Source organism: Pongo abelii, chromosome 1, assembly GCF_028885655.2.
Source record: "Pongo abelii isolate AG06213 chromosome 1, NHGRI_mPonAbe1-v2.0_pri, whole genome shotgun sequence".
Lineage (NCBI taxonomy): Eukaryota > Metazoa > Chordata > Mammalia > Primates > Hominidae > Pongo > Pongo abelii.
In genome coordinates, this window is record NC_071985.2 from 208,622,410 (window position 1) to 208,648,136 (window position 25,727).

Genomic DNA, 25,727 nt, shown 5'->3' on the forward strand with positions numbered 1-25,727 from the left:
CTCAGAGGGGCCAAGGGGAACTCTCAGAGACCCTCGGCTTCCTGCTTCACTAACGGGGCCCCAGGGCCTGCAGCCCCAGCTCCTGTCCTGCCTGGGACTCCCCACCTGGGCTCAGGAGGTCACTGCTGGCAGCTTCTGGGGAGAGCTGTGGGATCCAGGGGTCTTCCTGGAGATCACCGCCCACATTTTGTGTGTAACTCCTGGGATATCAGAAGCAGAGGGAGGAGAAGGAAGCCACAGGCTTTTGTAGAAAACTGCGCAGAGCTGGGCTGCACCGAAGCTGGACCCGCACGGGGCTGGGGGACAGACCTCGAGAAAGTTCGTGGATTTGGCCACGGAAGAGGAGAAAGTGTTTCTGGGCAGCTTTTGCCTTTTTTGGTGGCTGCAGGGATGCAGAGTTCTGGGTTGTGTCTCCCAGCAAGGATAGGGGGTCTGGGATCCCCGACCTGGAGCCTCTAATGGGGCTGGGACTCATGGGGAGACTTCTCCTGCCTCTGTCTGGCATTTAGGGCTGATGCACCCTGGCCTCAGACACCCCCTGCTGCCTTCCTCCTCCCCAGCAGGAGCCCAGATGGGGCTGTGACACCTAAGACTGGTGATCAAGAGTCCCTGAGCTCAAGTCCCACGGTTCAGTGGCTTCCTTGTTGAGAGACCTTAGGAGGGGAGTTACTTAACCTCTCTGCGCCCCAAATAGAGTCCCCTCTGCTTGTGGAATTCTCATTGTCTGAGCCTGGGGGTGGATCATGTATAAGGGCAGTGCCTCTGGATGGTTCCAGAACAGAGGGGCTGCATGAGATCTAGAACTTCAGGGTTGGGGGCTGGTGCTGCCTTTCCTCAGCCGAGGCAGTCAGCAGAGATGCAGAGGTGGGTCTGCCTGCCTGCCTACCCTCCAGCCCATCGGCCTGCCCTGCCGCTGGCTGACCGAGTGATTCAGGGCTGGTGCCTGGGCGGCCGGCTCGGGGCAGGGACCCAGACACATTTGGGTGTTTGAGTCCTCAGGCTTCTGGGAAGGCCTGTCTGAGAGCGGGGCCTGTTCTTCTTCCCTGGTGAGGCTGAGGAAGGCTGTGCTGCTGCAGATGGGGACTCAGTCGGGGAGTGAAGGGGGCCTGCTGTCCCCTGAAGTGGGGGCACTCCCATCAAACCTAGCTGTGGCCGATGATAAGCGGCAGCCCCAGGTCTGAGAGCCGAGAGCTGTGGCTGCTTCCTTGGAGTTGCTGCTATTATAACGTTGTTCCCTTTGTAGTCCTCGGAGCTAATTAAAGGCAGTTCTGTGGCAAGAAAATAAGAGTTTATAAAATCCATTTGCCGGATCTTTGTAATCTGTATTTCTCCTTCCGTGCACAAGATGGAGAAATGTAGGGTTTAAAACAAAGGAACCTTGGGAGACAGGGCTAGAGCCCCGGTCGGCCTGGGCTGGGTCCTGATCCTCGGAGCCTGGGAGGTAGCTGGCAATAGCACGAAGGACACAAAAGGAGAGGTGGCTTTGGCCCAACATGTCATGTATGCGCCCAGAGACAGGAGGCCGCTGGGCAGAACAGGCTGATCCTGGCCAGCAGCGGCACAGAAGGCGCCTCATAGGCTAGGGTCTGTGGGGATGTTTAGATCTGGGGTCTGCGGCCCGAGGGCCTTCCCTCCAGTTTTGTGGAGACCTGTCTCCCCTCTTCAGCCTTCTCTCTCCTGTTCATTTCTGCTCACGACGTGCTCGCCGTGGGGGCCTGTCTCCCAAATCCCATCCCTGGAGGCTCACAGGGCTCCAGCTGCCAATTCCTTCCTCAAAGAGACCCAGCCCCAGGGTCCCATTTGCAGGGTGCCAACCCCACGCTGCCCCCTACAGGGTCCCTAACCCACCGACCCTTGGCAGTCTCAGGGAACCTTCAGGTTCTTCCTCGGAGTTGCGTTTTTAAGCATGTAAGACAAAATCCAAAGGATTACAAAGGAAAAGAAATCGACGGAAATACTGTTGTCAAACTCAGAAAGCAAGTTGGTGACATACTGACTCACTCTGTGCCTCTTCAAGAACTGACTGAGTGACAAGACCCCGCGGTGGGCCGTGCAGTTGTGATGAGCATGAATAATATTTCAGGTCATCCCTGACACCGCTGTGAGACCAGAGAACACCTGTGATTTCCACTGGTGGAAAATCGCCATGGAATATGGTGCTAAATTTCAGCTAGAGGCCGGGGAAAGGAAAGACACTGTTATCTCCAGCCCAGTGTCACAGACCCCTAAATTATACACAAGACAAAAACTCCAGGTCCATCCGGGTCTCGTGTTCTCAGAATCTTACTCGGGCTGTTCTCTTGTCCATAGGCTTTTGCCAGAAGGGGAAGGGTCTCCCTGTGCCCCCCACTGCCTCCTCTTCCTCCTACCTGTGTCCTCCAAATGCCATCCCACCTCAGTCCCTGAGCAAAGTGTGATGGAGCCAGCGGGTTTTCTGAAATCACCACCCCTAGAGAGTTTTAAACACCGGATTCCCAATTCCTACCTCAGTCTGTGGAGGATTCTCCATTCCTACCTCAGACTGCGGAATTAGAATCTCTAGGGTTTGGGCCTGGGCAGGTGTGGTTTTGAAAATCCCCCAAAGCGATTCTGATGTGCCTCTCAGGCAGGCTTGGGGACTGCTGCCAGGGGAGCCCAGTCCCCCATCTGGCTCTGCTGCTTGTGTGCTGTGGGACTGTGTCTGAGTCACTTGACATCTCTGGATCCGTGTTCTCTCATGGGTAAAAGGGCACGAGTGAGTTGCATTTGGTGCCTCCTATGTGGGCTTCTCTGTCTCCCCCACCTGACAACCCAGGGTGGTCCCTAGAATTATCACTGAGCTCCTACTACCTCAGTGTCCCCATAGACCAACGGAAGATGACTTCCCTTTTGTCTTCACTGGCAAAAACAGGCTGAGAATGAAGCATCCCATCCATGCCTCTGCCTTCAGGCACCTGTACTCAGCCAGTGCCACAGCCTGCGCAGGGGCCTTCGAGGCAGCAAGGGAGAGTTCCAGACCCCTGGAGAGTCCGACTGCTTGTGCATGACATTCCCACGGCTTCCGCCGAGCCCTCTCCTCTCGGTTTCTCTGACTTTGAGCTAAGGGATCAGAAACTCCCCTCAGTTCACTGTGGAGAGAAGGGGTATGGGAAAAGGGTGGAGACGCATTTGGTTCCCATCCTGCAGTAGAGGCGTGAGCAGGAGGTGAGAAGAAGGCAATGCTTACCCTCAGGGCTGGCGCACGGTTGGTGGAATTCTAGAAGCTGGAATGGAAGGTGTGAGAGGGCACAGGGGTCTACCCCCAGGCAGGACAAGGGGAATTTATTCTCCCTGTGTGACAAATGGGGAAGCTGAGACCTAACAGCTGTGATCCAGACACTCTGTGTGACTAGGGACAAGTCCCTTCCTCTCTCTGGCCTCAGTTTCCCCATCTGACAATTATAGGCCGATGGCCCTAAGGACCCCTTGCCCATGCACGGCTCCGTTGGGGGCCAGCACCTTCATTCTGAATCTGCCTCATGAGGCCCTCCTCTGCACCCCATGGGGCACCCCCTCACACCAGGTCACCTTTGCTGAACCCTCACTTGCACCCCCACAGGCAAACGCTCACCAAGGACACTGGCGGTGGGTGCCAGGAAATGGGCCCAAACTGCCACATGTAGGCTTTAAGGGGGGCTTTGGGGGGGCAAACGTGTTCATCTGTTTAGTCAGTCATTTCCCAAAAACTTATCGAGGTGTAGAGTATCCAGATTCCAGCTCGGGCTTTAGAGCCAGGCTCTCCAGGTTCAAGTCCTGACTCTGTCCTCTGCCGTCACCTGCGTGAGTTACTTCACTTCTCTGTCTCTGGTTTCCTCATCTGTAGGAGTTACACCAACCTTGCAGAGCTATGGAGAGAATTAAAGGAGCATGATGCCTGGCACAGAGTAGTTGCTCAATAAGCGTTTTCCATTTGATGAACACCATGAGCATGGCCTTGTACTGGGAGCCCAGGGGAAACTGGGTCAGGATCTCCATCCTAAGAGCTCACCGTCTGGTGGAGAAAAAGATGGGTCAACAGAAAATTGCCCTGGGGCGTGATAAAGGTTTTTTGGGAGAAGAACCAGGGCTGTGAGTTCAAAGAGGGGTACTAGCCCAGCCTTGGGAAAGAGAGAACAAGCCCTCTGGAGGAGTGACTTGGAAGCTGGGTCCCTAAGGGTGAAGAGGTAACAAAGACAGGGAAAGGATGTTCCAGGCAGAAGGAACGTCCTGGGCAAAGGTGTGGAAGCAGGAAAGTATGAGCTGGCTCGGGAGCCACGGGGAGGGCTGGGAGCGTGGTGTGGGTCTGGCCAAGGTCCCCCTAGCAGTGGTTGGAGTTGGCCAGCAGCTCCTCCCCTGAAGATGCCTGGGAGAAAGGGAAAGAGGACTCTTGGGTATGAGGTGGGCCTGTGTGGAGGCAGGGGGTGGACAAAATGGCCCTGGGCAGGTCTGGCCAAGACGGTCTGACTCAGAGGTCACCGGACAGGGAGGAGGCTGCCCAGACCGGAGAGGTCAGTCACTGTATCCTTTCCGAAGGTCCAGGACGTTCCAATAACAGGGGACTCTCTGTTTTAGCACTGAAAGCCCCACGTCCCAGGAAACCCCTTCATCCCAGGCAACCCCTGACGGCTGGTCACCCTGAGCACATGTGTCCATGGGGCCTCCCCCTCCCCACCATCCCTGGGAGAGGAACGGACTGACCGCCAGCCCTTCTGTGCCCACTATGGCGCTTGCCTGGCGCCACGTCTGCTAGGTCCCTTTGACGGCGGCTTCTGAGGCTGCCCTGCACACACCCATCTCACCAGACCACCCTGCCTGTCCAAAGTGCCCCCCAGGCTGGAAAAGCATTCCTGGGAGCCCCCCACTGCCCACAGGGTCTAGGCAGGCATGAGCCGACCCCACACAGCGGGACTGTGTGTCCAGGCCTTACCGCACCCACTCTGGCCAGCCGGAGGCCCCCAGCAGCCCCACTGGTCATATAGAGGGCTCATTGACGCCTGGGCCTGGAGGTGGCCGCATCAAAGCCGAGGCTCCCTCGGTTACCTGGAGGGAGGAGGCCGGGGGACGGATAAGCAGAGCCTGAAAACCTGACCTTCCAGCGGACTGTGAGAGGCAGGAGGAGAGTGGCACCCTCTGACCCCAGCCTTGCCACTGAGCCAGTCCGGACTCCTTCATAGGTGGGGAAACAAGCCTGGGCTCTGGGTTCAGTGGGGCAGCCCCAACACCAGCTCTTATTGCCATCTCCTGGGGATGCCTTATCTGCAGACCCTTCCTCAAATCTGCCACCCAGAGTGTGCCCCCACCCCCTGTAGGTGGGGAATCTCACCCAATCTTCCAGACTGAACCCAAGCACCCCCTCTGGTAGGAGTCATTGCTGGGATACCTGCAGCCACTGGGAAGCCCTGTCCTCCTGAGCTTCAGTCCCTGGGCCTGCCCTGAGACTCAGCGAGTAGTTCCCTACCTTGCTTAGTGGAAGTAAAGAGAAGGAAAGAAGGAAGGGAGGGATGGAAGGAAGAAAGATTGCCTTTAGCTCTCAGTGGATCTACAGCCCAGGCCTTTGCCATCTGCCTTAAAATAGCACCTCTTGAAGCCCCTGGAAACAGTGGGGATGGGAATCTTGGGCCTAGGGCTGGGAGTGGGACTCTGGTCTTGCTTTGAGAAGTCACAAGAACAAGGAACAGTGAATCAGTCCAGGAGCATGTCAGAGCCCGGAGGCAGAGAGTTCCCCTCCTCATTTCATAGATGACGAAACTGAGGTCTAAAGAGGTGTGTGGTCTTGTAAAACGTCGAATTCAGCAGCAGGAAAACTGACTTTCCTTGCCTCCCTGGGGTCCAATCATCCGCCTTGCACACAGTTTAGGAGTCAGAACAATCTAGGCCTAAACTGCATGGTAGCTGGGTGACCTGACATGTTAATTCACCTCTTAAGGTCTCAGTTTCCTCCTCTGTAAAATGGGCTAGTAACACCGACCTCAAAGGGTGGTTGGGAGGAGTGACTATGGCCCTTCCCTGAGCCCCGCACGTGGCACCTGGTACACAGGGAGCACTGGCCTGGCACAGGCCAGCCTCCTGATCGGCTCGGGCCCCTCCGCGCCAGCGTGATCCCCTGCCACTCAACAAATGTTTCCACATCTCACCCTCCTGCTCTTTCTCCAGCGCCAAGCCCTGTTTTTTTCAGGGCTAGAGAGGGCTGAGCAGGCACAAGACTAAAGGGACTGTCAGACCCCTTGTCAATGGCTCCCAGGGATAAAGGAAGGCACTCTTCGGAGAGGAAGCAATGTAAAATGCGGCTATAAGCCTCAGCTGCAGCCAGGCTCTGCCACTTCCTCGCTGTATGGCATTGGGAGAGGTGCCTCACCTCTCTGTGTTTCATTTTCTCACCTGTAAAATGGAGAAAATGAATAGCACCCACCTCAAGCCATGTTGGGTAGGTTTAATGAGGTAGTGTGTATCATGTGCACAGCACAGGGCCCGGCACAGACAAGCTCTCACGGAATGCCAGAAATTACTACTATTTAATGTTCCTCCTCCTCTGCAAAAACCTTCTGTCTGACTCTAAGCAGGATGTGGAAGGTGAGAAACCCTGGCCTGTCTTCATGGCCGCCCCCTTGGGGAGCCTTCCCAGCCCTTCCCTTTCTCCCCTCCAGGCGTTGGGGGTGCTCTGCCACTGCTGCCCCTCACTCCTCACCCCACAGGTGTCCAAAGGGTGTTCTTGGGAGCAGTGGCAGGCTCACAGGTGATATTCAGCCCTTCTCACTGAATGGATAGAGGAAAGAAAGAAAGAATGGATGGATGGATGGATGGATGGATGGATGGATGGATGGATGGATGGATGAATGAACGAATGAATGGGCTGACGATTGGTCAGCCTGAGAGGTTTCCAGCTTCTCCCTCACTTCCCCCTTCACTGTCTGGCTTCTTCTTTGAAACACTTGTTGGCGCGAGCCTAAGCACTCCGGTCCAATCGGTGCAGGCAGCGTGAAGGTTTAGGTTCCTCTTTGGGGTTTTCTTTCGAGTCTGGGAAAAGTGTTTTTGGCAAAAGGTTCAGACTTACATGTGGGCGGAAAGGGCAGACGCGTATAACTTATGATTTGAAGGGTGACCAAAGTCAGCCCCCTCCAAACATCCTTCAACGTGGGACATGGTGACTGAGATTCCACCAGCACACTCAGTCCCTGTGGGGGTGGGGCTTTTGTAAATGAAGGTCCCTTCCCATCATGCACACCTGAGTGTTCACAGTCTGCCTGATTCCTTGGCCTTTGTTGAGAGGAGTTAAACGGCTGGAGCAGAGGAAACAGAGGGCATCTGGGGGACGGAACACTTGCAGAGCGCAAAGGGAAAGGCAGATGGAGTGGAAAGGGGTGGGGAGGAAAGGAGGGGTCCATTTTGGTCATGCCCCTGTTCCCAAACCCAACTTGCCTGGGCACCAGGGCTGAGGATCAGCACCTGTGGCTTGGCCTCCAGTGCTCCTTCCTCAAGCCTGAGCTCTGTCCCACCCCACCTCCGTGGGGTAAGCAGGGGCAGGAGGGCAGGCCTGATGACATGCCTCCCCCAGCTCTTTGCACCCCTGTGTCTCGGGAAGAGGTGCTAGGTCCAGGAGGGGTGGAGAAAGGACCTCCAAGTCAGAAGTGATAAAGAGCCCACAGAGAGAGCCTCGTGCCCCCACATCTCCTACAGAGCAGCTATATCCCTTCCCAGGGGGAGAGGAAGCCACCTCTGAGAGCAAAGCCACCTCAGAAAAAAGACTAGAGGGAAACACTGAAAAGTCCATAATAGTTAATACTGTGTGGTCCGCCATCATGGCAGGTAACCTTTATTTTACATTCTTCTGATTATTGTGTATTTTCCAAATTTTTAATACTTGTAAATTTAAGGGAAAACAATTTTTGTTTTCAAAGAAAGAAAGAGGAAGAGGCAGTCCCACCCTCCCAGGAACACGCAAGCTGGGGCTCCCGTCAGCCTGAGCTCCAGCCTGGGAATGGCCTGCTCCCACCCAGGCAAGACCCTGCTGGCCACCCTGCTCTCTGTTCTTCTTCCCAAATCACTGTGTCTGTCACCTGTCTCCTTGGCTCTGCCCTGTCAGGCTGTGGAGCAAGGGTCTGCCCTGGACTGCGCAGAGTCATGCATACAGTAGGTGTTCAGGAAATGCTTGTGACCTGAGGTGTGGTCCCAATCTGCAGACAGTTTCCCTGGAGAGGTGGGCCTACGTCCCCAGCAGACTTAGGAGGTGAGGTGGGCGAATTTGGTTGCTGCTGATTCATTCAATGAACACTTATTGAGCATCTACTGCATGCAAGCACTGTTCTGGGCACTGGGGATGCAGAAGTGAACACAATGGACAAAGATGCCTTCTCTCTGGGGCCCGACATTCCCGTGATGTGTGGAGAGAGACTGCCTCAGGAACCACCCTCCCCCGCAGTGTTTTTCAGTGTCCCAGCTTTCCATTTATAGATGGGGAAACTGACACTCAGAGAGGAGGCAGTCCTTGCCTGAACCCCTACAGCCAGGGAGTTGCAGATGCTGTTCTAAGCTCCAGAGCCTCGAGATTCAGCCCAGACCTTAGCCCACCAAGCCCTACTAAGGTAGGCTCTCTCCTCTGGCCACCCACACACCTCTGGCTTAGGTCCTTCCTACCTATGCAGAATCTTGGCCTCCTGGGACTTCCATAAATGCTCTGGATTCCCCATTAAATCCTCATCGCAGCTCTGTGTGCTGGGCATCACCACCTCCATTGTGGAGATGAAAACAGACTCAGGCAGATGGTGGGACTTGCTGCAACTAATGTTTAAGAAGAGGAAAGAGGACCTTGAGTCATCTTGTGATCTGTCTGACATCAAACCAGCCCGTCAAACTCTCCCTTCTGCCTGGAAGGTGTCTTCTCTTCCTTGGCCTGAGGGCACCACCTCCATGGAGCCCTCCCCGATACCTCTAAGCGAGGTGATTCATATCCTCCTCTATGCAACCACAGCATCTTCAGGCGCTTCTCAAATACTTCCTGAAGGCTTCCTAGAAAGGGTGGAATCTGAGATGGGTCTAGAAAGGGCAGATCTGGGAAGGAAGGAACCTTGCTGGTACAAGCAGAGTGAACAGCATGGGCAAAGGTACGGAAGAAGGATCACACAAAAGGATTACATGGAGATGGAAGGTTTATGGGTCCTGTGGAGGGCTTGAGGGAGAGGAGACTGAGGAAGAAGGTGGGCCAGGCCTGGGGTTGGTCATGGCTTCAGGACACGGGGCTCCAGGACTGAACCAAGCAGGGCCGTGATGTGGGGCAAAGCATCCCATGATGCACAGGGTGGTTCTCTGAAATAGGCCAGTGTAGACATGGCCTTGAGGGTAGGTATGTGTGTGAACAGAAACCACAGGGGCCTCCCGCACCCGCTCACGAGCCCTATTTTTGTCAGTCTCTAGACACACATCTGAGCAGCCGAAGTGCACTTGCTCTGAGGCACGTAGAGGGCTCCATGGATGGCCACGTCCGTGATTGGACATGGACAAGGGCGAAGGCTTAGAGCAGCTGAAGGGAAACCTGTCCTGGGGAGAATCCCAGGGCTAGTGACGGCGGCATGATTTTCAGGGCACGATGCAAAATTAAAATACAGGATCCCTTGTTCAAAAATCAGTAAGAATTTCAGGACAGCGACCACAGAACACGAAACCAAGCATGAGGCCCTTCTAAGCAAGGGACCCTGTGCAACTGCCCAGGCCTGAAAATAAGCCTCTGTCTGCCTTTCCTTCCTTCCTTGGACTTGTGTGGGCTTCCATTCTTTATGAATCCACAGTGTTAAAATAATAATAAGTGAAGCCTTGAGTGAGAGCATAGCTTGAAGATTTTAGAACCAGTAAGAACATTAGGGAAAATATGAATCCAACCAATGTCCCCACCCTGTCTGCATTTTATGTTAGAACACCTGAAGGATCTAAGAAATTTAAAAATAAACTCGGTAATCTCAACACCCAGAAAAAACCGCTATCATTTGGTGTGTTTCCTTCCAGTCTATTTTTACCCCATGTCTTGTTTTTGCCTCTGTGGGTCTCTTTCCTCCATGTGTGAAGCCATGCAGATATGTCTGAGAACCTCAACAAGAATATCAATAGGCTGGGCATGGCAGCTCCCACCCGTAATCCCAACACTTTGGGAGGCTGAGGCAGGAGGATCACTTGAGCTCAAGAGGTGAAGGCTGCAGTGAACTATGATTGTGCCACTGCACTCTAGCCTGGGTGACAGAGCAAGACCTGGTCTCCAAAAAAAAAAAAAAAAAAAAAAAACACCACATTAACAACATTAACAGTCAATTAACAGTCATTACAGGTTGAACATCCCTTACCCAAGATGGCTGGGACCAGAAGCATTCAAATTTAGGACTTCTGATTTTGTCAGATTTTGGAATAGTTGGATTATACTTCAGTCCAAAATCCAAAATTCTCCAATGAGCATTTCCTTTGAGTGCCATGTTGGCCCTAAAAAAGTTTTGGATTTTGGAGCATTTCAGATTTTAGATTTTTGAGTTAGGGATGATCAACCTGTATAGGTGTTAGGATATGTCTAGGAAGAATCTAGAACAGCACCGTCCCGTAGGATTTTCTGTGATGATAGTAATGTCCCATGTCTGTGCTGCCCGACACGGTAGCCACCAGGTGCACGTGGATCCCGAGCGCTTGAAACGTGGCTACTGTAACTGAGGAACTGAATTTTTTATCTTATTTCATTTTAATTATTTTCATTTAAATAGCATTTAAATATCTTCATTTAAAAGCTAATGGCTACTTTGTAGGGCTATACAGATCTGTTTTTTTTTTTTCCATTTTTCTTTTCTTTTCTTTTTTTTTTGAGACGGAGTCTGGCTCTGTTGCCCAGGCTGGCGTGCAGTGGTGCAATCTCGGCTCACTGAAAGCTCCGCCTCCCGGGTTCATGCCATTCTCCTGCCTCAGCCGTCTGAGTAGCTGGGACTACAGGCGCCCGCCACTACGCCTGGCTAATTTTTGTATTTTTAGTAGAGACGGGGTTTCACTGTGTTAGCCAGGATGGTCTCGATCTCCTGACCTCATGATCCACCCGCCTCGGCCTCCCAAAGTGCTGGGATTGCAGGCTTGAGCCACCGCGCCCTGCCTTTTTTTCGTTTTTCAACTCAAAATGTTTGAAAAGTTTTATACATAACAAGCACGTATTGCTTTAGTAATCAAAAGAAAGATACTAAAAATTTTAAGTTTTTAAAGCATTCAATGCTACCGGGAAAAAAAATACTTGAGATTTTTAAAAGCCTATAATGGGGGAAGATTGATCCTGTTAGAATAGGATCTATTTTTACTTTTCCAGTCCACCTACAGAAGAATGAATGTGGGGTTTAGAATCAGAAGCTGTGGGTTTGTCTACCGGATCTGCCACTTACTGGCTATGTGGCCACTTAACCTTTGTGAACCTCAATTTCCTCAACTGTATAATGGGGACATTGATGCTAGTGACCTCTGCAGGCCGCTGTGGGGACTGATCAACAAGGAAGGTGAGAATAAGAGGAATGGCCTAGTGATGGTGCGCATGACTGGAGTTGATTTCTGTAGGGGTGGAACCACTCATCCCTGCGAGAGGGTGTTCCTCACAGCTCTGACTCCCCTCGCCATTTCCTAGAAACCAGGAAATGAGGGTGGCATCTCCCAGCGTGTGTTCAGATGTTATCAGGTGTTGAGCAGAAATAATGGAACTCTGTGGTCAAACAAGATTGGGACTGATTGTTTCAAACAATGTTCAATGGTGTTTTGCTGCAGGACTTGTCAGAGCCTTTGATATGCTAATGGCTACCTTGTTGGGCCATGGAGATCTAAAATAGTGTATGCTCAACTGTTTATTGAGTTATCTCTTGGGGTGAGATGATGCATCTGGAAGGGGCTGGTGTGTGCAAAGTCCACTTTGGGAAAAACTGCTCTAGAGAGAGCTATTGGATCCACCATGGGCTACAAGCACTGTGGGGGCGGGGAAATTATCTTTTCAAGGACCTAGGAAATTGTATTGAGGTTTCAAAGGAAAATTTGCTGGATCCTAAATACAAAAGGGAAAAGTACAACATTGAAATGAATAAATTTGTAATTGACAGTCTAGAAAATATAAATTATGACTCAACTCTTAAATAGTTCCATTAGCAGTAAACATTTACATAGCTCTTAACTCTATGTCAGCCACTGTCTAAGTGTTTTCCATATCTTTGCTCATTTTGTTTATATATGTATTTGAGACAGGGTCTGGCTCTGTCTTCCAGGCTGGAGTGCAGTGGCATAATCTTGGCTCACTAAAGTCTCTGCCTCCCAGGCTCAAGTGATATACCTTAGCTCATTTAATCCTCACAACCCTATAAGACAAAAGCTATTATGAGGCCTATTTTACAGATGAGAAAACTGAACCCCAGAGAGATTAAGGCATCTGCTCAGGTCACCCACCCAGGCAGCCTGCATCCAGAGCCTGTGCGGCTCGTCAAAGCACAGTAGCTATGAATTAATGGATGTTTCCTCAGGTCAAGGAGCATCCTTGGTCTTCTCTTGGCCCCCTTTCTGAGAAGAGCTGGTGGTGCCCCCACGAGCTCGGTTCCCACGTCCTCCACCCACACCTAGAGAGGCTGGAGCGACTCAAGGGGTGAAGGGAAGCCAGGCAGAACCAGCTCCACCACTTTCTTACTGGGTGAGTCATTGCCTCCTCTGGGCTTCAGTTTCCTCATCTGAGAAATGGGCCAGTAATCATTTGTGGAACAAGAGAGGGGAGATTCATAAAACTCAGTGCATGGCCCATGCAGAAGATACTTGAGGTGTGGTGGTCTTCTCCTTGCTCAGTGCATAGTTAGAGAAACTGAGGCACAGAGAGAGAGGGACAGGGTCAAAGCTGAGCTCAGAGAGCACCCGAGGGAGCCAGGCCAGCATCCCATGGCAACACATGCAGGGAAAGAGCTTCTTTCTCTCTCTCTCAGCAGGCGCCCATGATGCCTTTTTTTTTTTTTTTTAAAGATGGAGTCTCGCTCTGTTGCCAGACTGGAGTGCAGTGGCATGAACTTGGCTCACTGCAACCTCCGACTCCTTGGTTCAAGTGATTCTCCTGCCTCAGCCTCCCAAGTAGCTGGGATTACAGGCACGCACCACCATGCCCAGCTAATTTTTGTATTTTTAGTAGAGACAGGGTTTCACCACGTTATCCCGGCGGGTCTCGATCTCCTGACCTTGTGATCCACCCACCTCAGCCTCCCAAAGTGCTAGGATTACAGGCGTGAGATACCACGCCCGGCCTATGCTGCCCTTCTTACGGCAGCACATCAAGCACTTTGGCAGGGACCTCTGGGTTCCTCTCCCCTAGGCTCCTCAGCTCTCCTGGGGCCCTTCCACCTACCGCAGGTCTGCCTGATCCAGGGTCATGCCCAGGCCTACTGCCTGGGCATGGTGCAGATGTGCCCTGGCATTCCCCTGTCAGGTCCCCTCTTCTGAGCGAGGGGCAGGCACACAGGCATGGCCCTGTTCATGGCCCCCTGTGCTTGTCCAGGTACCCTAGATACTCCAAGCAGAGGGAGGTACTCCACATCCCTCTACTCCAAGAACAGAGATCCACCCCACACGCAGCCAGCCACCTGTGAGACTGCTATGTTCCAGGGCTACCTGGCCCCCCCACCTCCTGCACTTGAATTTAACGCTCAGCAGTTGCCATATTGAAATGCTGGATCATTTTCGCTCTGAATTAGTGTGTTGTAAGTGAAGTCTGATGGGCTAGTGCAGCATGCCTGGGGACTTGGAGCCCGGGTCCAGTCTGCCTCCTGCTCCCTCCAGGGATGGGTTCTCAGCAGCCCACTATCTGCACTGCCGCCCTCCACTGAGGCAGGCGTGGGGAGAAGAGGGGGATGGAATCTGCACACCAAGTTTTGGGGTGGCCCCTGAGCATCTGTGAGGGTCTGCACTTTCTGCACAAGTCTCCCCAGGTCCAAGTACGTGTGACATTGAACAGCAAATAAAAAACACCACCGTGGGTTGACAGTTCACAGAAGAAAGGAAAAACTTTTGTTCTTGCAGTTTGAAAAGGGGTCCTGTATTTTCTTTTTGCACCGGGTCCTATAAAGTAGGTAAATGGCCCTGCCTGAGGATTGGAGAGACATGCAGCACCCCCAGAAATACAGTGCAGGCATGGGCGGAGCTCAGATGAGGCCTGCCCTGTTGAGTTTCTGCAAGTGAGAGGAGGGAGCAACGGCTCCTGGGGTCTCCTGGGGTTCCAGGGCCCAGGCAAAAAGAGGAGGCTGCAGTGCAAGGACCCTGGGACATGAAAGCCCCGCCCACAGGTACCCTGAGCTCAGCTATGCTGACCCCTCCTGGGGTGGCCCATGCTCTGAGCCGAGGCCCACCCTTCTGCCAAGCAGGGTGCCAAGGGCCAAGGCCAAACCCCCGCTCCAGAGAGGCCTGGCCCAGAGTGGCATGCCAGAGGTGGTGGGTGGGCTCCTGACGGCCTCTCTGGCCCTGGCCGCATGGATGATAGGCTGGGTGAGGTGGGCTCCTGGCCTTGGCTTTCACACACATCATGGGGAATGAAAAGCTCACAGAGGCCACTGCGGAGTACAGGAGGCCAGGTCACAGTTCAGTCAGTGATGAAGGCCGGTGGGGGTCAGTGACAACTTGGACTAGAAATCAAGCTGTGGTCAAGGTTGGGACTCAGTTTGTGGCCGCTTGGGGAGTCAGGTTGGGGCTTCTCTCTGTCTCGTTCACATCCGCCAAGTCCTTGGTGTGGGTGCTGGGTAGGGTCTGAGTCACAGGAGGTGCTCAGTAAATGCTCCTGGAGGAATGAATAAATGAGTGGTCTGCTCACGGGGGGCGGGGCATGGCTGGAGTGCAGCCCTGGACGCTGGGCGATTTGCACTTTCCATTTAGCCAGACTTGGATTCAAATCTTGGCTCTGCTTCTTACACCCTGAGGGGGATATTTAACCTCCTTTTTGCTGTTTCTTCAGCCGTACAATGGGGAGAATAACAGTACCTCCCTCTCAGGCTATTAGAGAATTCACTAAGACAAACCTGGAGTGCTCAGCTCCGCAGCTGCCCGTGGGAAATGCTCCAGTATGTGGGAATGAATATGATTGTATCGAGAAGACCTGCAGACCCCCATCCCCTCAAAGACACTCGCAGTGTTCACTGTGGTTATAAGACTTCAGGCTTTAACATTTTTTATGTGTTTTCTGTATTTTCCAAGATTTTTCATTGTGCTCATATTATTTGTATCACAGGCGCAAGCAACAGGAGGCAGGGAGGTGGGTTCAAGTAATGTGATTAATTGACAGTATTGTTTAAATAGACAATCATAAGAGGAAGTCAGGCAGAGTTGGCTCCCCTCAAGCATTCACTGGGGTCCCAGCTTCCCAGAGGCCCTGACAGCATTTGGGCCCTGTGGCCTCCCCACCTGTACCCTTGTCCTGGATATGCCCCTCCCCCACATGCACACCTGCCCTGCGTGCACCCCCAATGCACCCCTGCCATGTACGAACCCTTCTCTCCCATGCACCTCTGTTTTGAACGCACCCCCCACATGCACCCCTGTCCTGCACATGGCCCTCCCCCACATGCACCCCTGTCCTGCATGTACCCCTCCCCGGCATGTGCCCACCTTCAGGTCAGACCGGCACCAGCTGAGGGTTTCTGGTAAGACCTGCGGGTGTGCTGGGGCCTCTGTCACAGGCTGTCCCAGCTCAGCAACCAAAGTCTGTCCCTGCCACCATGTTAGGCCTCCTGCCTTGTGTGCCCACCCCCACCACGTGCATGTGAACACACACCACCCTCACACAAGCATACACACACTTCACAGGCCGCACCTGCTGCAACAGACACAGACTTTTCAGGAACTCCTTTTGGGGGGACCAAGGGCCACCTGGTGGCATGGTCTGAGGGAGGCTGCAGGGGGAGGATGTTTAACCCCTACCCACGCTGCTCTTCTCATCTCTGGCCAGGAAATCCTTCCTCTTCCTGGGGGTCCCCAGACACCTGCCACGAGCTCCTGTCCACTGGGTTGATGCTTCCGGAGGGCTGAGGCCTCCAGGAATCCAGGACTGATGTGACAGAGTCAAGGCCCCAGCTCAGAAGGAGGTTTCCCAGCTGGGAGAAGCCTCAGTGATGTCTGGAGGGTCCCATTGTCTGACAGATGGGGAAAGTGGCCCGGGAGAAGGTGGGGCCTCCCCAGGTCACCCCAGGAAGAAAGGTAGAAGCGGAGGAGGCAACCTCACCCGGTGGAAGCACACAGCAGAGAGGGCAGAGGAAGCCAGTCCTGGTCAAATTTCTCTGGGCTCTGGGTCCCTCACCCATCAGACAGGGGCCACTCAGGCCCTGCCAGCTCCGGCTGTGATCTGCGGGGAGCTCCAGAAGGATTCAGGGAGCTCCAGGTGAAGCCCACATAGCTCTCTGGGTTGTGGGGAAAGGAGGATGCAAACAGGGAGCGTCCCCAGGGGCCTAGGTTAACCCCTTGCAATCATTTCTGTCCTCTTCTTCCTGTGGGGTTAAAAAATATCCTCCCATCTGCTGGGGCAGGGTGGGCCAGTCTCCATCTGGGGCTGTCAGGTCCCTCCTAGCTCAGCCTTGGGCAAAGACCTGCCCACTCCAACCCCTCAAAGACCAGGCTTGGCTGCTTGTGGTAAGCTGGCCCATCTGGCAGGGTTCTCTCTCCCTTTGACTCAGCACTGAGTATCTGCACCCACTGTGCTCAGAGCCGCCACAGGCCTAGGAGGCCGTCTCTTAATCCCTGCTCTCCCATTTCACAGACGGAGAGAGTGAGCTGCCCAGGAAACATATGGAGCCAAAACAGGGACAGGACCTGGCTGCCCAGCTTCTAGGCCAAAGCTTGTTCTTGTTTCTGGGTAGTGCTGGGACTTTGCCCCATCGGGTAGCAGGCAGCGGGTGTACTGGGACAGCGCCTTTGTACCCCCAGGTGACAAGGCCTAGGGCCCACAGCTCTCTGGAGCACCCGCAGTGTTCTCACCTGTAAGATGGGAGACAGCCATCCCCAGCTTCAGGGTTACCGTGAGCACACACAGAGACGAAGAGGGTCTGGCACGTGGTGAGCTCCGTGGGTTAATTATTAACAAGTGTGATGTCTACACAGGCCTGAGGTCCAGAGCACCCTCAGACCGCAGTGACCTCTGTGGCTGTTTTGATTGGAACTAAGCATCTGGGCCTTAGACCATAACGTGGAGAAATAGCTGAGTAAATGGGTATTTTCAGCGTTGGATGGAATCAGTGAGGCCTTGGGTGTAGACAGGGCTTTTCTCTGGAGGAGGTGGAATACTGCCCCCTGGCTTTCTGCCAAGCTGAGAAGTCCAGGCTGCCGGTGGGAGTGGGGCTGGAGAGCAGCTGTGGGGAGGATGTGGGGCAGTGTCCGGAGCCTCTGTGTCTATACTGGTCTCAGCAACCCCAGTCCCAGAATCTGTCCTAAGGAAGGAACCAGGGATGCAGCTAAGACATCCACGCAGGGTGTTCCCTGACAGAAATCTGGAAACCCCCTAAACAGCCCATCACAAGGGAACTATGGTGGTCCATGAGTAGGAGGGGAATGGGCTTTCCACACCCCAGCCCCTACCAGGTTTGTCCAGCAGCCACTTGTCCCCTGCCATCAGGGAGGCTTTAGGAAAACAGGAGAACACACATACACACATGTTGGGGGATTTCAAAAGCAGGTTTAAAGGACCCCATACTGTATGTTTCCAACACTCTAAAAGAAAGGAAGGAGCGAAGGGAGGGAGGGCGGAGAAGAGAAGCAGCAGCTAAATCTATACATACAGTAAGAAGAGCAGAAGGCTGAACACCCAGTGGGAACCATTGTTCTGGGTGGCAGGATTATGGATGGTTTTAATTTTCTTCTTCATAATTTTATTATTTTCCAATTTTTCTTTAATGAATGTGTGTTATTTTTATAATCAGAAAAAAATGTGTTTTGTTTTAAGGAATGGGGGGGTTCGGGATTGTTCTTCCCCTTTTATAGACTCTGAAACTGAGGCCCAAAGTGGAAACAAACAGCATTCGTTCATTCACTCAGCCATTCATTCACTCACTCATTTGTTCATTCATTGATTCTCAAATGCTTCTGGGAACCCCCCTAAAGCCAGACTCAGTTTGAAGCCCCATGCCAAAGCGCTGAAAGGGGCCCATCTCCGTTCTCAGGGGAGGTCACAATCAGGGAATGTAAAGGACACAACAGCAAGTCCTTACAACGCATTCAGACAAGGGGCCACGGTGGGGAGGGGAAAGAGAGGGGGCCAAGTCCTCCTGGGAGTTTTAGAGATGGTCTCACAAAGAGGGAAAAGTAGGACAGGGCTTTGATGTAAGAGGAGGAGTTCAGCAGTCAGAGAATGTGGAAGCACATACCCTGAAAAGGAACCGGTGGCTGTTAGAGAGAGAGGATCCACAGTGTTCAGGGGAATGGGTGGGGAGATAACATCAGAACATTCCATGAGTCAAGTTTTCAAAGGCCTGGAATTGCCTGGCTCTGCTGCTCAATGGTTATGTGACTTTGAACAAGTTACTAAGCCTCCTGGGCCTCAGTTTCCTCCTCTGGAAAATGGGCTAACCACCTCACTGGGTTATTGCAAGAACCGAGTGAGTTAGTAAGCGTAAAGCACTCAGCCCGGGTCTGGCATATTGAAGCGGCTATGAAACTGTCTGCTTTTATCATTTGCTATGATTTTACACTTTACCCTGTAGGCATTCTGGGAGCCAAAGAGGGTTTTTAAGCTAGAAGTTAATGTGAATTCATTTGCTTATCTATTTCACTCATTCAACAGACATTTATTGGGATCCTAATACATATCCAGGAATGGTTTTATGTGTTGGGGATGAATTTGCCAGATAAAATACAAGACTCCTAAATTATTTTAATTTCAGATAAACAATAAATAATTGCAATATTTGGGGCAACTTTATACTAAAAAGGTGTTCATTATTTATCTGAAATTCAATTTAACTGGGTGTTATATATTTCCATTTGTTAAATCTGACAACTCTATCTGCGAATGTAACACCAAGCAAGCAAAAAATCCCTGCCCTCCTGCAGCTGACCTTTTGTGAGAGAAAAGAGACAATTCGTAAGTCAAGCTATTGTGTATTAGGCGCTAATAAATGTGCTGAGGAACTGTCAATCAAGGAAGGGAGATATATTCGTTTCCTATGCCTGCCGTCATAAATTAACCCACTTTTAGCGTCTTAAAAAAACATGCATTTATAATCTTACAGTTCCGGGGATCAGAAATTCTCTATGAGTCTCCCTTGGCCAAGATCAAGGTCAGGGCAGGGCTGTGTTCCTCGCTGGAGGCTCTGGTGGAGAATTCGTTTCCTTGTCTTGTCCAGCTCCTAAAGGCTGTCTGCTTTCCATGGCTCACAGACCCTTCCTCCGCCTTCAAAGCCCACAGCTTTGAGCTACGTTTTTCCCATGCTGCCATCTCTCAGGTTCCTTAATCAGTTTCCACGCCCCATCTCCCTCCGACTGTCCTTTTCTGCCTCCCTATTCCATGTGTGAGGATCCTTGTGATCATATGGGGCCCACCTGAGGAATCCAGGATAATCTCCCATCTTAAAGTCTTTATCCTTCATCACATCTGCAAAGTCCCTTTTGCCATATAAGGTAACATAGCCACAAGTTTGGGGATTAGGATGTGGACATCTCTGTGGCCATTTTTCTGTTTACCACAGGAGACCAGAGAAGGCCTCTTGGAGGAGGCAGCAGGGACCTGAATGAAGTAGGGAGCTGAGCCAATCAGACAGAATGGGAAGGGCTTTCCAGGTAAAGGGCGGCACAGGCAAAGGCTCTGCGGTGGGAGTATGATGAGCATATTTGAGGGCAGGGTGGCTAGAGCAGGGTGAGGGAGGGGCAGAGTGGAAAGAGATGAGGTCAGAGAGGTGGAGGGCGACAGGTCATGTAGAACCCCATCAAGGCTGGCTGGAAGGGGAGAATCAGCTCTCTCCTGCCCCTCAACTGCCCCCAAGCCCTGCCCCTCAAGTACCACCCTGTCCTGCTAAGCTGACACCCATTCCAAGAGTATTCATGTTTTAATAAGAAACTCTGCACTTTGGGAGGCCGAGGTGGGCAGATCACGAGGTCAGGAGATTGAGACCACAGTGAAACCCCATCTCTACTAAAAATACAAAATTAGCTGGGTGCGGTGGCGGGCGCCTGTAGTCGCAGCTACTCGGGAGGCTGAGGCAGGAGAATGGTGTGAACTCGGGAGGCGGAGCTTGCAGTGAGCCGAGATCGTGCCACGGCACTCCAGCCCTCCAGCCTGGGTGACAGAGCGAGACTCCATCTCAAAAAAAAAAAAAAAGAAAGAAACTCTGTAAGACTCCAAGGGCTAAGTCGCTAATGTTTAGGCCCAGCGATGGACAGTAAAGAGATATTTTATGGCAGAGAGGGGCACAGCCTCATCGCCCACAACACCAGGGAATTGGTGATCTTCCCTAACATCAAAGGCCAAACTCTTCTTAGAAGTATTGCAGGATGAGAAGGAAGAGGCTTTCCCTGCAAATGAGGGATTCAGGTTAGATGTTTAAAAGAACTTCCTGTGTGCTAGCAGAAAACTGTCAGTTAAGGCTGGTAACATCTGGGAGCCTAGGTCCTGGCTGAGTACCCTGCCCTCAGGGGGCCTGACATTCAGGGACCAGCAGAGGTCCCACAATGACCTGGGGGAAGAATGAGTCCTGACCTTGGACTCCCCTGGGCCCCAGCACATCACATCCCCTCTCCAGACCTGTTTTTCCGACACAAGGGGACCAGCCTCAGAGATCTTCGGGGGTCCTCCCAGCACTGGCCAGCTGTTTCAGGGCTCTTATTTCCTAAGACAAAAACCTGGTAGCTGCGTGTTTGGCAGGCTACTTGACCTTGCCAAGCCTCAGTTTCCCCATCTGTAAGTGGGGATGATCATAGAACCCCCTCTTAGGATGGAGCAAGGATGAAAAGAGTTAAGCTATGTGAGTTCTCAGAACCGTGCCTGGCACCGTGAGCACTCCATCAGTGGGAGCTACCGCGATGAAGATTCAAACATCCTTAGGGTCTCGGAGCCTCAAGTCCACGACCCTGTCTCCAGGAGCCTCACATTTGCTGGCTGTGGGATTCTGAGTCTCCAGACACCCCCCTCCACCTCACTGCCAGCATGCTCCCAAAGCCCTGGCCTCCCCCACGTGCTGGGTGGCATGCCTGCCCCACAACCACATGAAAAGTCATTCCCCCAGGGTGTCCCCACACCTGGGAAAACCGGCAGTCTGCCCGGCGCTGGCCCCGCCTGGTGGCTGGAACACCGGGCAAGATCAATGACGCCCAGCTCGGCTCCCGGTGCTGCCACCTTGTTCCAATCAGGGCTGGGCGCCTTCCGCTCCAGACCCCCGCCCAGTCCTGAGCCGCTGCCCCCTCCTAGACCCTACCCAGCTGCCCACATTTCCAGCCTGTGACCTCTCAGGAGCGGTGCCCACAGGCTGGCTTCGCAGTGGCTGCAGCCTGCCTGGACTTGGGTGGTTGAATAACATGCCGGGCAATGGGCAGGCTCCGAGGAGCACCAGGCTGGGAGGCGGGAGCCCGGGTCAGGTCCTGGCATTAGGGCACCGCTGATGCTGACCCTCCCCACTCTAGCCTCAGTTTCCTGCACTGCATGTCAGGCTACTTAGACTCACCCCATCTAGCTCTCAGGGCTGTTGTGGGAGAAGCAACAGAGAGAAAGGGCAGTAAGAGTTACTGGAACTGGGGATACTGGCAGTGCAGAGGAGTGGGGAATGGGGAGAAGGCAGGTGGGTAAAGCCAGTTCCACTGTGCAGTGGGCCCTCCTACCAGCCCCTTTCTCCCTTCCTGGGTCCCTCTCAACCTCCGGTCTCAGCTCGCATGTCACCTGCTCCGACAGACCTTCCCTGACCACCCTGTCTAAAGTATTGGCAAGAGCCCCTCTCCCCACCCACCCAGTCACTCTCTATGACTTTACCCCCATCTGTTTTCTTGAGTGTCCCAAGACACTATCAAATATTGGTGTGCTTATTTATTTGCCTCCTTGTCTGTCTTCTGTCTGCCCTGCTGGAATCAAAGCCCCCAAGGAGCTCCATGGCTTTCTTGTCCATTGCTTGTATCCCCAGCACCTAAAATAGCCCTAGGTGCCTAATAAGTGTGTGTTGACTGCTTGAATCTAGTGCCAACTCCTTTTCCTCTGTCTGTTTCTTACTTCTCCTTTTCCTTTCCATCTCATCTCCCCCCTCATCTAAGCTCAGAGCTGCTAAGGGCAGGACTGGGAACCTTTTCCCCTGAGGACACGGATGGGGGCAGGGGCAAGCCCAGGCCTCCGAGAGCTAAAAGGGCCTTCAGATCATCCAGCCACCCTGGATTTGATTAAGGCTCAGAGGTGAGGCAGTGAGAGGGCCCCTCACCCCAGGTCCGAGACATTCAGTGGGCTTCTAGAAGCCCGCTCAGGTGATAAATGTCACATTCCTGCCAGTGGAAACTTATGCCAACAGCAAATGACAGAGTGCCCGGTGTCTGAGCCTGTCACCTGGACTCGCCAGGCAGGGAGTCCAAAGCCTGCTCTAGCTCTGTTTGGCTGTACCCAGAGCCTCAGCACCTCCCCAGCAGCCACGACCCTGTAAGGAGGTGGGGACTTAGCTCATCACACAGGGCTAGCATCACTCTGGAAGCAGATCTCCTAGGCAGCATCCTCCAACCCCAGCCAACCACCCTGCTGCCTTTGGTCCCTTGGGATCAGCTGTGGACCCTGGAGCCACCGTTCTGTCTTTTGTTTCCATGAAGTCTGAGCTCCCCACACAGCCAGGCCAGGAAACACAATCTGGGATCAGGCTGCTGAGGTTCAAGGCTCGGCTCTGATACTCACCTAGGGTGTGAGCTTGAACACGTTCCTGACCTTGCTATGCCTCAGTTTTCCTACTGTTACAATGGGGGTGATGATAAATGTACCTAATACAAAAGTGGCTCCGTGGATTCAACGGCGTGTGTGAGTGTACATAACACTAGTTACTATAATCGAGGGGCCTGGCTCCTGGGGTGAGGTTGCTGCACAACTTTGGCATTGACAGAGCTGGTTCAAATTCCAGCTCTGCCCCTTCCTATGTAGGTGCAGGGGACTTCTTTGCCTGTAAAGTGGGCCCACTGACACATACCTGGAGCGCTACTGGCGGGCCATGAGGAGTGCTTGGGGAGCAGCGTGCTCAGCAGGGGTTGTTACCTAGAAGTGCTTACCTAGGTGGGGGTTGCCGTGATGAGGACAGCTGCAAGGGCCTGCAGAGATTCAGCTGAGAGTGTGATGGTACACAGGACCATCTGGTTGAAACAGTGCAGCTTTGCTGCATCATGAATAATTGTACAATATTAAGCACATTTGAGCATATTGTCCATTTTTTCCAAAGTTTGGGGCAGGGGAACTTTTTCTATTTTTTATCTTTTGCTTTCCTTTAAAAATATTTTTAAACATGTAAAATACATGTACAGAAGAATGTATAAAATATAGGTATTGTTTAAAGAATAATAATAAAGCAGACACCTATCTACCTACCACCTGGCTTTAAATAACAAAGCACTAATGGGACCTTAGGGCTCCCACCAGTGTCCCCTCCCTGACTGCATCCCTCTCCCTACTCATCACAGGTGGCAAGTGGTGGTGACCACTCTCCTGATTTTTTTTTTTTTTTTTTTTGGTAGATACGGAGTCTCACTTTGTTGCCCAGGCTGGTCTTGAACTCCAGGCCTCAAGTGATCCTCCCACCTCACCCTTCCAAGTAGCTAAGATTACAGACACAAGTTACCACGCCTAGCTATGATTTTTGTATTAACCATTCTCTTGCTTGTCGATCTGCTTTTTGCCTTCAATGTCATTTTCTATTTATAAGAGCAGAAATTCTGGGACGACCCGAAAGACCAACAATAGGGGATGTGACTTGCTGGAGCTCTTGGAAATAATTTGTTCTCCCCATTTCATAGATGAGGAAACTGAGATTTGGAGAGGGCCAAGGTCATGCAGATGGCAAGGTGGGAACCCAGAGCTGGTATGTTCTGAATCACGGATGATTGGCTCAGAAATGGAGCTCTGCAGTCACTCTCGCATTTGTTCAATATGTGTTTGCTGTGAGCTGAGCGTTTGAGACACTAGTATCTGGTCCAGCCCCTGTCCCATCCAACACTTGAACTCCCTGCACAATATCCTGGTCTCAACTTGCTCTCTACCTCTGAGGGGACGTGTCCCTATTCCAAGCCAGCTCTCAATACTTCTATTCCTGGTATGGAGTCCCCAGCATCCATATGGTCCCTGCCACCTGGGACCTCTTCATAGATCTGCCAGAGGAGCTCTTACCCCCCAAGCCTGTTCTCCTCCAGGACAAAGTCTCCAGTTGCTTTAATAGTTCATCATGTGACATGGTTTCAGTGCTCTTCCCCATGCTGAGGTCCCTGGGGGTGTCACATGGCCCTAACAGAGGGGGCTCAGGATGAAGCCCAGAGAGTCCATGTGTTGGCCTAGGGCATCTCAACCTAAACCCAAACTCAGGTCTCTGCGCTCCTAGGCTAGTGCCCTGCCCTTCCACCTATGCCGCCGTGGGGCACCCTAGCTGCAACCCTCCCACTTCTCCCCTCCCACTGCCTTTCTCCGGACGGGGAAGACAGGCTCTCCTAGTCCCCATCGAACAATGAGGGAGCGGGTTAAACTCAGATGCTGGGGAATGGTTTGGAAGCCCCAGGGGGGCAAACCACCCATAAAGTCTATGCCTCTGAATTGAGGAGAAGCACAAACTTCCACAGCCAGGGTTCAACTCCTCCCAGAGCTGATCTGTAGAACAAATCCAAAGCTCTGAGCCCTGATTCCATGCCTGCCTCTGCGTGTAAAGATTTGTCCAACCAATGGTCTGCTGTTTATACAACTGTGATGTGGGTTTCTGCCCATGTGTGTGTCCACACCACTCATATAATGGGGCCTATCTGTGCATCTATCTGCGCATCTATACCAATAGGTCCATGCATGATGATGCAGACAGATGCATCTCCTAGGAGTATCTTTGCACACACCTGCACTTAACTGTTTACACCTGTGGCTGCACTGTAACAATGCTGTCTTCCATGAGGGCTTGTCCATGTGGGTGTGAGCTGCCAGTGAGTGTGTGAGAGAGAGACTGTGCCCATGAGCATGGGTGCTGTGTGTGAGTGCACACATGTAGGGTATAGATGTATGTGTGTGTGTGTGTGTGTGTGTGTGTGTGCACTCTGCATGCCCAGGGTCCAGTGGAGACTTTCTTATCCTAGCCTCCTACTTCATGTGCCCCTCCAGTCCTGGAGTCTGGTCTTTCCTCCTCATTTTCCAGCCAAATTATAACCCCTGGAAAAGGGGCCTTTATTACGGAAACACTGACACAGCCTAAATGCGATTGGGGAGAAAAGGGTTGCTGCCATCCCCTGGCCCACTTTTGTCTAAAGAGAGTGTCTTAGTTCACTCTGTGTCACTGTAACAAAATACCTGAGACTGGGTAATTTATAAATAGAGAAATAGAAACTTACTATACACGGTTCTGGAGACTGGGAAGTCCAAGATCAAGGCTCTGGCAGGTTCCGCATCTGGTGAGGTCCTGGACTCCCTGTTTCTAAGGCAGTGCCTTCTGGCCATGTCCTCTGGAGGACACAGAACATTGTGTCCTGAAGTCAGAAGGGCAAAGAGGGCCTAATCCATTCATGAGGGCAGAGCCTTCACCACTTAATCACTTCCCGAAAGGCCCCCCACTGCCTCTTAA

General features: G+C 52.5%; 1 protein-coding gene across 1 annotated transcript in view; it reads left to right on the forward strand.

Annotated features, from left to right (window-relative positions):
• RUNX3 (RUNX family transcription factor 3) overlaps positions 1–25,727 on the forward strand; it is a 65,008-nt gene that overhangs the window by 559 nt on the left and 38,722 nt on the right. The gene's annotated exons all lie outside the window — the stretch shown is intronic.